The sequence below is a fragment of the Daphnia pulicaria genome, chromosome 7, assembly GCF_021234035.1.
Source record: "Daphnia pulicaria isolate SC F1-1A chromosome 7, SC_F0-13Bv2, whole genome shotgun sequence".
Taxonomy (NCBI): domain Eukaryota; kingdom Metazoa; phylum Arthropoda; class Branchiopoda; order Diplostraca; family Daphniidae; genus Daphnia; species Daphnia pulicaria.
This window is the reverse complement of record NC_060919.1, coordinates 17,617,834-17,629,209: the sequence shown is the minus strand read 5'-3', so window position 1 is coordinate 17,629,209 and position 11,376 is coordinate 17,617,834. Positions and strand designations below refer to the sequence as shown.

Sequence of the window (11,376 nt, the reverse complement as noted above, 5' to 3'; positions counted from 1 at the left end):
TTTTGTAATTTTCTGCCGAAGGGCGAGTACACACATGTGAGTCTTTATTAGTTTTCTTTAGCGATCTTGAATTTATACACTCCTGTTAATGTATCAAGATAGAGCACTTTTCCCACCACCCGCTCCCCCCAACATACATCCGTGCGTTGACTTTTATTCGTTTGTAGCCTACTTCTCTTTTCCATGCATGTCGTTTCTCATCATCTTTATCCCGCGTCTCCCCACCATCTTCTAAACGCTCACTGGGTCAGAAAACAAACAAATTTTTATACCTATACGATTAAACAAGAGATTCTTCCATGCGGAAGTTTTTTTTTTCATTTTCCCGTTACATTTAATCGAAATATGATTGTTCTTTTCAGAAATATTCAATGGTATTTTTCTGACCGCGTCGGAATATCCCAGCATGCGGGATTTTGATACTGCCTGGGATGAATAACATCTTGCTTCTTTCAATCATTCATTCCAAAAACAGTGATGGGGACATTGCTATAATGGAACAGTTTTTCTGTGTGGAGTCCTCCTACGTTTATTATCATAAAGAGTGAACGACTAACTGCTGAACGTATTTTTTTCCTCTAATGGTTTTTAAGAGCAAGAACAGCATGGGGTTTTCCACGTGGCATTGGCGTGAACACCTCTCTCGCTACTTGTTCTTTTTCTTCGTCTGTAGGGATCGCGGAAGAAAATAAAATACGGATGATATAGGGCATAACGGCGAAATAATAACCATAAAAGCAACACTACGTTTCAAATTCACAAAAGAAAAAACTTAAGTAGGTAAGAAAGCAGATGGTCCTTAGTAGAGTTGTTTGAAAACAACGTGCTATTCAGGACTCTTTTCAATCCATAAGGAGTGGAAAATGATAAGACACACAATCAGCGCTGCCTTCATCAATCTGGTAGCTGTTCCTCGTTATATCTTGGATCACATTTCGAAAGTCCGAACACCAAAATATTAAGCTTTCAGATATATACTTTCAATTTAGAAGAAATGGCATTTATCGAATCTACTTTTACAAATGTTTACTTGTATGAAATCACTATAACTTCTCCGGAATATCTTTAAATATTATTACGGCCACTGTAGACTTCATTGATGCATTTTTGTAATAGTTAAAAAACGCAAAATGTGGTTCAGTTCGTTGTATTGTTAAACAAACATGAGCCGAATCTTCCGCAATAACTGGATTACATAAAAACATTCAAACAAAATGGTTAAAGTTAAAAACACACATCCTGGTAATTGCAGCAATGAAGAACTTGCAATTGAATAGTGGCAATGATAATTGAATTACATAAAATTTGGCCTGGTGTAAACTGGCACTGAATTAATAGCATCACATTCATGGAAGTTAAGCATTATTTTTCTCAGAGCACTTCAAGTGGTGTTCAAATCGCTTTGAAACCTTAATGTAATTATTGCATATTGAACATCGGACTCGTTCCTCCCGATCAGCGATATCAATTTCCTCGTAAGGGACGACATACATTGTGCTAGTTTTTGTCGGAGCTTTCTAAAAAAAATGTAAGATAACGAAAATGAATTCGACATTGAAATTGTTACATATACCTGTAAGAGCTGAGCCATTGTCGGTACTTCTTTAAAGACAGGTTCTAGAACTTTATCTCCTCTTTTCAATCTACATGCAATGATGAAGTCTCCCTTTAAAGACGGAAAGTTTCTATGCACAAGGAAAAAATATTTATGGTCACAGAAAAATATGTTTAACAAGAATAAATTATTGCTTACGAGTGAATCAGATTTTTCATTTCTTTGCCTGATTGGTTCAGGGGAACTTCAATAACTTTTGAACCCAAACCAGCGTTCGATAATTTTATTTCTTCCTGGTCTTCCGGGAAATAGTAGAATTAGAAAATTTCTTTCGAGAAATTTTGAATTGCTTTAGTTTTCTGAGTATTGTCCAGCGGGACACACCGAACCATTTTGCCATATGTTTTACTGAAAAATCCCAGTCAACAAGTTGTAAGAGTTTTTCCTGAGATATTGGAATATTCATTGGTTCCATCACTAAAAAGCAAGCTGATACCCAAAGAAGACATTTAAATTAGACTACATGAAGGAATCTAAACCACATTAACTGAAATTACCAGGCCAGTAGTTGTCACAAATAAAAAGTATAACACTGATGATAACTGGTGTCTTGAAAAGTGACAAGCTGTTAACAATGAAAACATTAGGATTACAAGAATGAAAGAAATCAATTTGTTGTAAAATTACTTGCCCAATAGTTGACAGGAACACAAAAAGCCTTAATGCTTTCCAAAAAGAACGCGGTTCTTCCTCGATGTTGAAATCACAATTTATCTTATATTTTAATGAAATGTCTTTAAGAATAATCACTCCTGGACTACAGGTAAAACACAGTTAAAACTGCATGCTCCTTCTGATAATTACAATGAGCACGTGAATGGCTCGATGAATGGCTTCCGACTGTTGTGAGCCCTGAGCAGTCAGCTGTGTGGGCTGGTGTTGTTTTGTTCACAAATATATGAAAATTAAGTAAAAGGGAGATACTAATAAATGCGAAAAAATATTAAAATTAAATAGAAGTAATAAATATCTAATTATAAAGTGGATTTAATAACTTGAATTCAAAAAAATAAACGCTGCGGGAGGATTACCTGGCAACGGTTAGCAGACGACTAAAGCAGACAACGAGACAAAGAGGGGTGCGAAAGAAAAAAGGGTGTCTGTTTTCGCTGCTACAAACGGCGTTCCATACCGAACCGTCGGTTGGTTGCCAAGTCAAAATTTTGTAAAATGGTTTCATCGGACATTGAACAATATTATATCGTAAATGAAACCCGTCAAATACAGATTATAGTTAGATTAGTGCAAAAACTTAAGTATCCTTCGGATTTTGCTCCCGCGCGAAACGGTCCCAAAATTTCGGTCCTTTTCGCACAGCTGTTCCGCGTTTTATGCGTTTCGCGTTGTTTAACTTTCGCAGCTTAGGGACAGTCAAGAACAAATGACAAACGACAGCCGCCTACGACATTTGTAAACAAACAGTCAATCACAAAATAAAAAAGGGGGGGGGGGGCTCGAGCCCCAGAGCCCACCCGTATACTCTACGCCTATGTAATTGAGTAGAGATCTAATCTTGTAATCTAAAGAACGTTATTGCACTCGATTCTTGTCTACATAGCAACAAACATATACAATTTGCTAATCATTAACCACACGGCATGGGGACTCCTGCTACCCTCGAAACTGCCTACCCAGGGGATCGGCACTGGCTACCCAGGGGATCGACACTGGCTACCTCGAAACTGGATACCCGACACTGGCTACCCATACAGCCGACAATGGCTACCCCAACACTGGCTACCCGACACTGGCTACCTCCCTATTTGATACCTCTTAAAATGTACCCAATTCCTAGGCAACAGGTGGAATTTTAGGTGCATGGATCCAGCTCAACACGCAATAGGGATAAGTGCGATGTAAATCAATCATTGATGAGATCATGCGAAGTAAGGAGGTTTTCCAAATCTATTAAGGCTTACAAAACCATATCATCTCCTAATGTAGGAATTTTGATTCACTTCCATTGTAACTAGAATAGAAAAACTACGTTGCTTCGCATGATCACATCGTAAACCAACTGCAAACAATTTCTTAGCTGTAACATCTTTTTTTATTTCGGCAATGCGATTTTTGCCCCCATGGCCACACTCACCGAAGGCTAGGCTACACTAGGTTAGGTACAATACCACAGGCAGGTATCATGGGTGCTGGTGTAGACCAGCACGTATCAAAGGCTGGTATCATAGGTGCTGGTGTGAAGTGTGGCCATGGGAATGGTGTCTGGTGGGTGAATGATCGCATGCCTTTTATTCTCCTTCTTCAATTTTTAGAGATCAATGATTGATTTACATCGCACATATCCCTATTGCGTGTTGAGAAGGATCCATGATGCACCTAAAATTCCAGCTAAGAAATGTTGCCTAGAAATTGGGTACATTTTTACAGGTAGCAAATCGGGAGGTAGCCAGTGTTGGGGTAGTCAGTGTCGGGGTAGTCATTGTCGGCCGTATGGGTAGCCAGTGTTGAGGGAGCCAGTGTCGACCTCCTGGGTAGCCAGTGTCGAGGGTAGCAGGTGTAGATTTTTAGAGGTAGCAAATCGGGAGGTAGCCAGTGTCGAGGGTAGCAGGTGTCGATTTATAGAGGTAGCAAATCGGGAGGTAGCCAGTGTCGGGGTAGCCAGTGTCTGGGTAGCCATTGTCGGTCGTATGGGTAGCCAGTGTTGAGGTAGCCAGTGTCGAGGGTAGCAGACCTGTGTCGTTTTCGCTTAACCAGTAGCTTACACGTCTGGATTCACTAGACTAGTAGACTCGGAAAAATTTAAAGCTTAGTAAAGGAACATTGTCACGCTCATATCCAATTTTTCAGGCTCAATTCTCGGGCCACACCTCGGCCACCCCAACAACAGTTTCTGTTCGAGAAAAAACTCACGTGTTTTTATTTATTTAGTACTAGTAACGTAAGCCCGTCCAGGGTCGGTCATCAGTTGGCCTAATGTTAAGTGTAACTGTAATGCAAATTTCCTTGCCCGTGGATTTCTTGCCCGCCAGCGAAATCCTTTGTTGGAGCTTATGAATTTATGTATATTAATAGCGGTTCCCATTCTTTACCACGGCGGGATACCCTTTTCACTGTCTCCAAATATACTTCTTGAAAAAACTGTGTAACCGCTATTTTGTCTTGTTCATGCATGTTGTTCGTAAATTTGCGGCGATTTCTAGAAACGCTAGTTAGGACGTTGTAAACCACCAGTTTGCAGAAGCCAAACAGGTAGTTCCGGCATTTGTGCAAATGTTCAATTTTTAAAATTTCGTCGTGTTCTTCGTCCTCATCTTCCATTTTTGTATGTTCGTCGTGTTCTTTTGTCCTCCTTTTTTTGTCTGTTTGATGTGTTCTTCATTCTTCTCTTCACATATTAAGTTCACACACTAAGTTTGGAAACACGACGAGTGTTTCCGCGCTTTTAACACAGTGGTTTACGGGCAAAAGGGTTCCCCTTTTTTCGCGATAACTCACGTTTGAGTTATCGCAAAGAAAAACTTAAAAAATCCTCTTCTAGAGGGAACAATAGGTTCATCTTGATTTTTTAGAAAATTTTGTGATTAGCACTTTACCCAAAAATCAATAGATTTTAAGTTTGGAAACATTGGCCTTTCCGCCATATGTTTCAATACTAAAGGTTGTGGCACTGAAAAAATTGCCAAAAATTAAATTTTGGCAATTGTTATTTGAAACTTGCACAAACAGTAGATGACATAGTCATCTACAATTGGGCAAAGTTTCAATTTTTTTCAGTGAAACGCTGATTTTTTACGATTTTTAAAGAAAAAGGCCGATTAATTTTCATGGTGCAGAGGCGAAATTCTCGCCCGGGATGGAGGAAAGAGAATAGGGAGGAACAAAGAGGTCCGGCGGTTTTCCCTCTTCTACTTTTATTTAAGGATCCTCTCCATGCGACGCGAGAAGAAACACAGACATGTAATTAAAAATCAGCGTTTTATAAAAAAAATTTGAAACTTTGTCCAATTTTTTTTTGCGATAACTCAAACGTGAGTTATCGCGAAGAAAAGGGGAACACTTTGGCCCGTAAGCCACCGTGTTAAAAGCGCGGAAACACTGGTCGTGTTTCCAAACTTAGTGTGGGTATAGGCCTACTGTATTTCACTTTTATCCTTCTCTTTAACGAACAAATATTTCTTAATGAATTCTTTTAGAGTTTCTGTAAGTTACAATTAGGCTCCTAAACAACAGGTTATAAAAGCGGGTTGTCTTTTAGTTTTTTGGAGAAAGCAATGAGCAAATCACACACAGACATGAAGGCCTTAAAAAATTGAAAATTTACAGGAAATGTAACAAACTTCTACAATGGCACGACAAACATGATCTCTAACCAGAGAAACATTTAAAGTGATGACGAGCTCTTGCATCAACATAATGTAGTCATCCAAATGATCTCTCAGTTGCTGTTGGTGGATCGAAAAAGGGGGTTAAGCTGCCGATTCCGAAGCCGACGATGCCATGCCAATCTGTAGGCCATAACCAATCTCATTCCGCTTCTCCAATTGTTGGCCATGTTCGGGAGAGATTCTCACTTACATTACAAGATAAACCAGTGTTACCTCAGCCTGTGTCATCAGCATCACCCTCACCATCTGAGGTCTTCATCGAAGACAAGGAGCGGATTAAAAGAGTTGCCTGTCGGAAATCCGCCTATAATGAAGCTGCCTGTGGTAGTTTGGCGAAGATTAATCAAGCAATCCCAGCATGCGACGTACTGGATTTTGACCCTAAAGAGGAAACTGAACTTGTCACCATTGAAAAAGAATTAAGCAAAAAACTAAAGCCTCACAAGATCAAAGGGGTTAATTTTATGTGGACAGCTTGCGCTTTGAATCCATTAAGAGAAACAAAGGGCATTCTGGTTTCGGTTGCATCTAGGCCCTATTGCATGTTTTTGGATAAAAGTCTGCAAATCGTCACACTAGTGCATACAGTGCTAACTAACAAAGCTTGCCAGGTACCTTCTTAATATTCTTGATTGCTTTCAACTATAGGTTTAGACACATGAGTAAATCCGTCCTTTTTATGTTCCTACCATTCAGATTGAGCGGGTGCTTTTTTTAAATTATTTTTAAAGGGCATGGACTCGATGACCGAGTATGGCCCAGTGTATTGGCGAAACGGAGGGACAATAACACAGTTAGAGAGTACAGAGAGAGAAGGAAACAGGGCAGTAAAAGCTTGTCAAGGAAAATGGAAACAGATTTAGGGCGCAAGACTAAAGAGGAAGCAACGGCCACAACTACTGCTGCAGTACGGGCAGAACTAAAGGACCAGCCGGGCCCCCCTCTCCCTAGCCCAACCAGCCCCGGCGCCGGTCGCCACCGTTTATAGGTGTGGGCACCGGGTGCAGCCGAGGCCTAGGTCGGATGCCGGCACCACCCCGTTATCTGGGGGAAGGCGCACAACTCGACACTATTAACAGCCCAGCGCCCCCGTTTATAGAGGTGAGGCGGCTAATTTCGAGGTGCTACAATTAAGGGAGGAGCACACAAACGCGGAGCAATCAGAGCCTGTGGTTAAACAAGACTGGGGCTGAGGGATTGGCGAAATGGGCAGATTTAAGGAACAGAGAGTTTGCGGCTAGAGGCTGGGCGCCGGCGGCCTAGATGAGCAGCTCTGGTCTGCGAATCAGTGGCTGGCGCAGCACTTCCGAGGATGCCTAAACCCTAGCGGGATACAGAGGCATGGCGGAAGTAGGCCTTCGTTGCCCTGCACTGGGCAAGGGGTATGCTCCTGGATTGTTGTAAACCCGGAGCTCGCGTTATTGCACAGCCGCTTAGTCTTGGGCAAGTAGCAGAGGAAGGCGTTCCAGATGAGGCTACACTGGGAGAGAGCCTGTAGTGGGGGGGGGGAGGCTCAAGCGACCTTGGAGGTCGCGACCGCCGAGATCAGCTTTCCTCTGTGAAATGAGAACCTCGGACAGTCAAATAAAAATGAAAATGTTTTCATCCGACCAACTACAATCACAAACGGTGCTAATTGTTTGCCCCGTAAACATTATCCTTAACTGGGAGAACGAGTTTGCTAAATTGCTTCCTCCAGAAAGCTGGAATGGCTGTAGTCAAAAAGACAAGGTCCGAAGTTGTGTGCTTCGTCGCTATTTGGAAGAGGAGTCCTGATAATAGGATACGAAATGTTCCGCATTCTGACTGACGAAATAAATGAAAGAACTTGCGAAGACAATCAGCTAATCAAACATTCTCTCTTTGATATGGCCCTTAACTATTAATATGTGACGGGGGCACATTTTGAAACAAATACCCTGAACCCACATTTTGAACTTGGACAACAAATACCCTGTTATATATTTATCATTTTTTGGCTCATGGAACGATGAAGGAAAAAATTTACTATTTCGAGAAGTAAACTCAAAGTTCATTATCGATTGGCTGTTCAAAATAAAAAACCAACATTTTCCTTTTACAAATTCAGATCTTGAAGCAGTCTTTATCGTGCCGAGTCCTCGATGGACAACAAATCGGATGTCATTTCAAGTCTTCTGACGTAGATAAACTGTATGAGCTTATGATTCTCATAGCCATGTGCATCGCCCTACTCCTCTAATTCTAAGAGATCCCATTTTGACGGGGCTTACTACCAAATTCTACAACTAAAATTTGAAGAATGCGAGAAAAACTAGATATTAGCAAAATTAGATTCAACCTTCTTGCTGCAATTATAGCATTAGATTAGCTTCTTGTAATGCTACAGACTTTAGTTGAACAACCGGGGTTGAGTAAAATCTTTGTTAAGCTGCAAGATGCCACTCCGTAATGTTTGGTTTCCAGGCCATAACAAACCTCCTTCCGCTTCTCCAATTGTTGGCCATGTTCAGGAGTCATTTCCAGTTAGAGTACAAGATGAACCATTGTTATCAGCATCACTCTCACCATCTGAGGTCTTCATTGAAGAAAAGGAGCGGATGAAAAGAGTAGCCTGTCGGGAAGCCGCCTATAATGAAGCTTTATGTGGGTATTTGGCGAAGATTAATCAAGCAATCCCATGCGACGTACTGGATTTTGACCCTGAAAAGGAAACGGAACTTCTCACAGTTGACAAAGAATTTAGCATGAAATTAAAGTCTCACCAGATCGAAGGGGTTCTTTTTATGTGGAACGCTTGTTTTGAGTCCATTGAGAGAATCAAAGAGCACCTTGGCTTTGGTTGTATATTGGCTCATTGCATGGGTTTGGGTAAAAGTCTACAGATTGTCACACTAGTTCATATAGTGCTGACTAACGAAGCTTGCCAGGTATGTTCTTAATATTCGTTACTGTTTTCAACTAGGAGTTTTCAACTAGGAGTCCTCATAATAGGCTACGAGATGTTCCGCACTCTAACTGACGAACAAAAGGAAAGAACTTCGGAAGACAATTGGCTTATCAAACACTCTCTCATTGATCCCGGCCCTCAACTTATAATATGTGACGAGGGGCACATTTTAAAAAACCAACACACCTTAGTCTTCAAGACGTTGAACAAAGTCAAAAACAAGAGAAGAATTGTTTTGTCGGACACCCCCATCCAAAACAATTTGCTGGAATACTACGCATTGGTTGATTTTGTAAAGCCTAACTTGCTTGGAACAACCACGGACTTCAAAGATCGCTTTTTGGATCCCATTGACAAGGGGAACTCCTATGATAAAAGATCCCATTTTGGCGGGGGTTACCATCAAATTCGACAAATGGATCGCTTCTTACCACGAGCATGATTTGCTTCTTCAAACAATACCAGAAGAGCAATTGTCAGAAGGCGAAAGAACAGCCGCTTGGAATGCGTTTGAAAATAATCCAGTTACCGCCTAATGGTTTGGTGAAGGAGACAATCGCCACCGTTGAAGACGATTTCCCATTGATGTTAATTGAACAAATTTTGACCCTCGGTACTATAGTAATCCGTTTCGAACCTTTTGATTGCAAAAATTTTGACCTTCGTCACCGCTTTAGTAATCCGTTATACTTACATTTCGTTAATGTTATATCTGATAATGTTATCAGATATCTATAAATTTAAACCACGGTCATTATTGCTTCGAATGTAGAAATGTTTCTTAGCCAGTAGATCTATATTACATATTATTCTATGCCTTCTTATCAATTCCGGAATTTTGTGTTTCTCACCTTTTAATTTTTAATTCATTCCAATTAGAAAAATTATAGGCCCATCATTATATAGTTTAAAAAGATAAATGCAACTAAAAATGGAATCAAACCGAATGCGATAAAACTAGATAAATTTGCAAAATTAGATTAGCAACTGCAATGCTACTGCAAATTTTCGCAATCTGGCATATGGAAATAATAAACAACTCTCTCGCAGCGACAATATCAATCACAATTTTGACGTTTGAGTCGGGGATAATTTATTGCCCACTTACAAGGTTTCTCAAGTTAGTATATTATACCCTTGTTAGTTTATTTTTTATTTATTTTCGGGAAAGAGCTAAGGTCGAGAGATAATATTCCCAAGCTAATTACAGATTGCAGTTGCTCAGTTCTTCAGTGGCATAGTTTATCTAGACCACGGAGGATGAGAAGAAGGAGAAGAGAGAACATAGCTCCATAAGCCCCCAGAAAGAAGTGAAGACACAGTCTCACCTTCCAAAAAAGTTGCCAGATTTCGGAAACTGGACCTAAAAGAACCAGCATTGCCAGTTCTAAGAAACGACGTTTAGGTCAGGTGAAAGTGTCGTAAAATTATGTTTCCATGACGTCAGTCGTCTGCTATGTGTTTTTCGACTTCGGCGAAAGAGGGGGAAATGTAGTTTTCGCGAGCGCTAGGTGGCGTATGGGTGAAGCCCGGCATGTCCGAAAAACGAAGAATTTTTAGGAATTGTTTCCAAAATTTTAATCGTTAATATCTCTGCTTATGAGCCAAATATCGAAAAAACATGATAAAGGTTTGAAGAGATGGGTGGGCTATTCGATCATTAAGAAAAAAAATAGAATATTTTTAGGTGCAGCAGTTGACGAGAAAACTCCGAAACCGAAAAAAAAAGTCCAAATTTTTAATACCCATAGTTTTTTGGTAATATCCGTTAAAACAGATCCTTCTCCAAGAAACTTGATGAGTATAAGTCATTCACACTGAGTACGTTATCATCAATTATGTTATTATATAAGAAACTAAATAATTTGAATTGTTTGATTGGAATAAAATAGAATAGTTAAAACTAGATTTGCAACGTCAAAACGATGTCATAAAAAAAACAGAATTGCTTCCATATAAAATATAAATTATACTAATCAATTTAAAAAGTATAGGCTCCTTTTTTTCCTTTAAATTACAATTTTGCTTTTGAAATTTAAAAAATTGGAACAGGCGGTAGTTTCGTTGCGTCATTTCGATTTCATTATTACATTGAAATAAAGAAATTGAAAAAAAATAAAACACTGATGGAAAGAAAAGGGACTTTTTAAAATAAAGAAATCCTTATTCCTTAAGCCCAAAAAATCATTCCCCGAGTCCATTCCCCGAGTTTTAGTCGTTTGTTGTTTACCAATCTCCCCGTTTGAACACACTAAAACTCGGGGAAAATGGTGACCCTCGAGTCCATTCCCCGAGTTTTAGTCCCCCGAGTTTTAGTTATCCCCGTCTGCTAGACATTGTTGCCGATATACTAACTAAAATGAATAAATATTAAAATTAGTGAGAAAATCTTATCTCCGAGCAAATTATTTTTAGTTTAATTTTGCAGAATGAAAAAGTTTCTTCCATTCGAGTTTTCTAAAGCGTAAAAATTAGGACATCGTACCTTA

At 39.8% G+C, this 11,376-nt stretch overlaps 1 long non-coding RNA gene across 2 annotated transcripts; it reads right to left on the bottom strand.

Moving 5' to 3' along the window:
- Positions 1–1,881: 1,881 nt before the first annotated feature.
- Positions 1,882–2,743, bottom strand: LOC124349184. 2 transcript variants are annotated; one of them, XR_006920198.1, is made up of 4 exons: positions 2,647–2,743; positions 2,243–2,538; positions 2,113–2,180; positions 1,882–2,044 (listed from the first exon to the last, which is right to left on the bottom strand). It is a non-coding gene; the product is annotated as an uncharacterized LOC124349184 (long non-coding RNA). The 2 variants fall into 2 exon arrangements; XR_006920197.1 differs by having other exon boundaries at positions 2,243–2,696.
- Between the last annotated feature and the right edge of the window lie 8,633 nt (positions 2,744–11,376).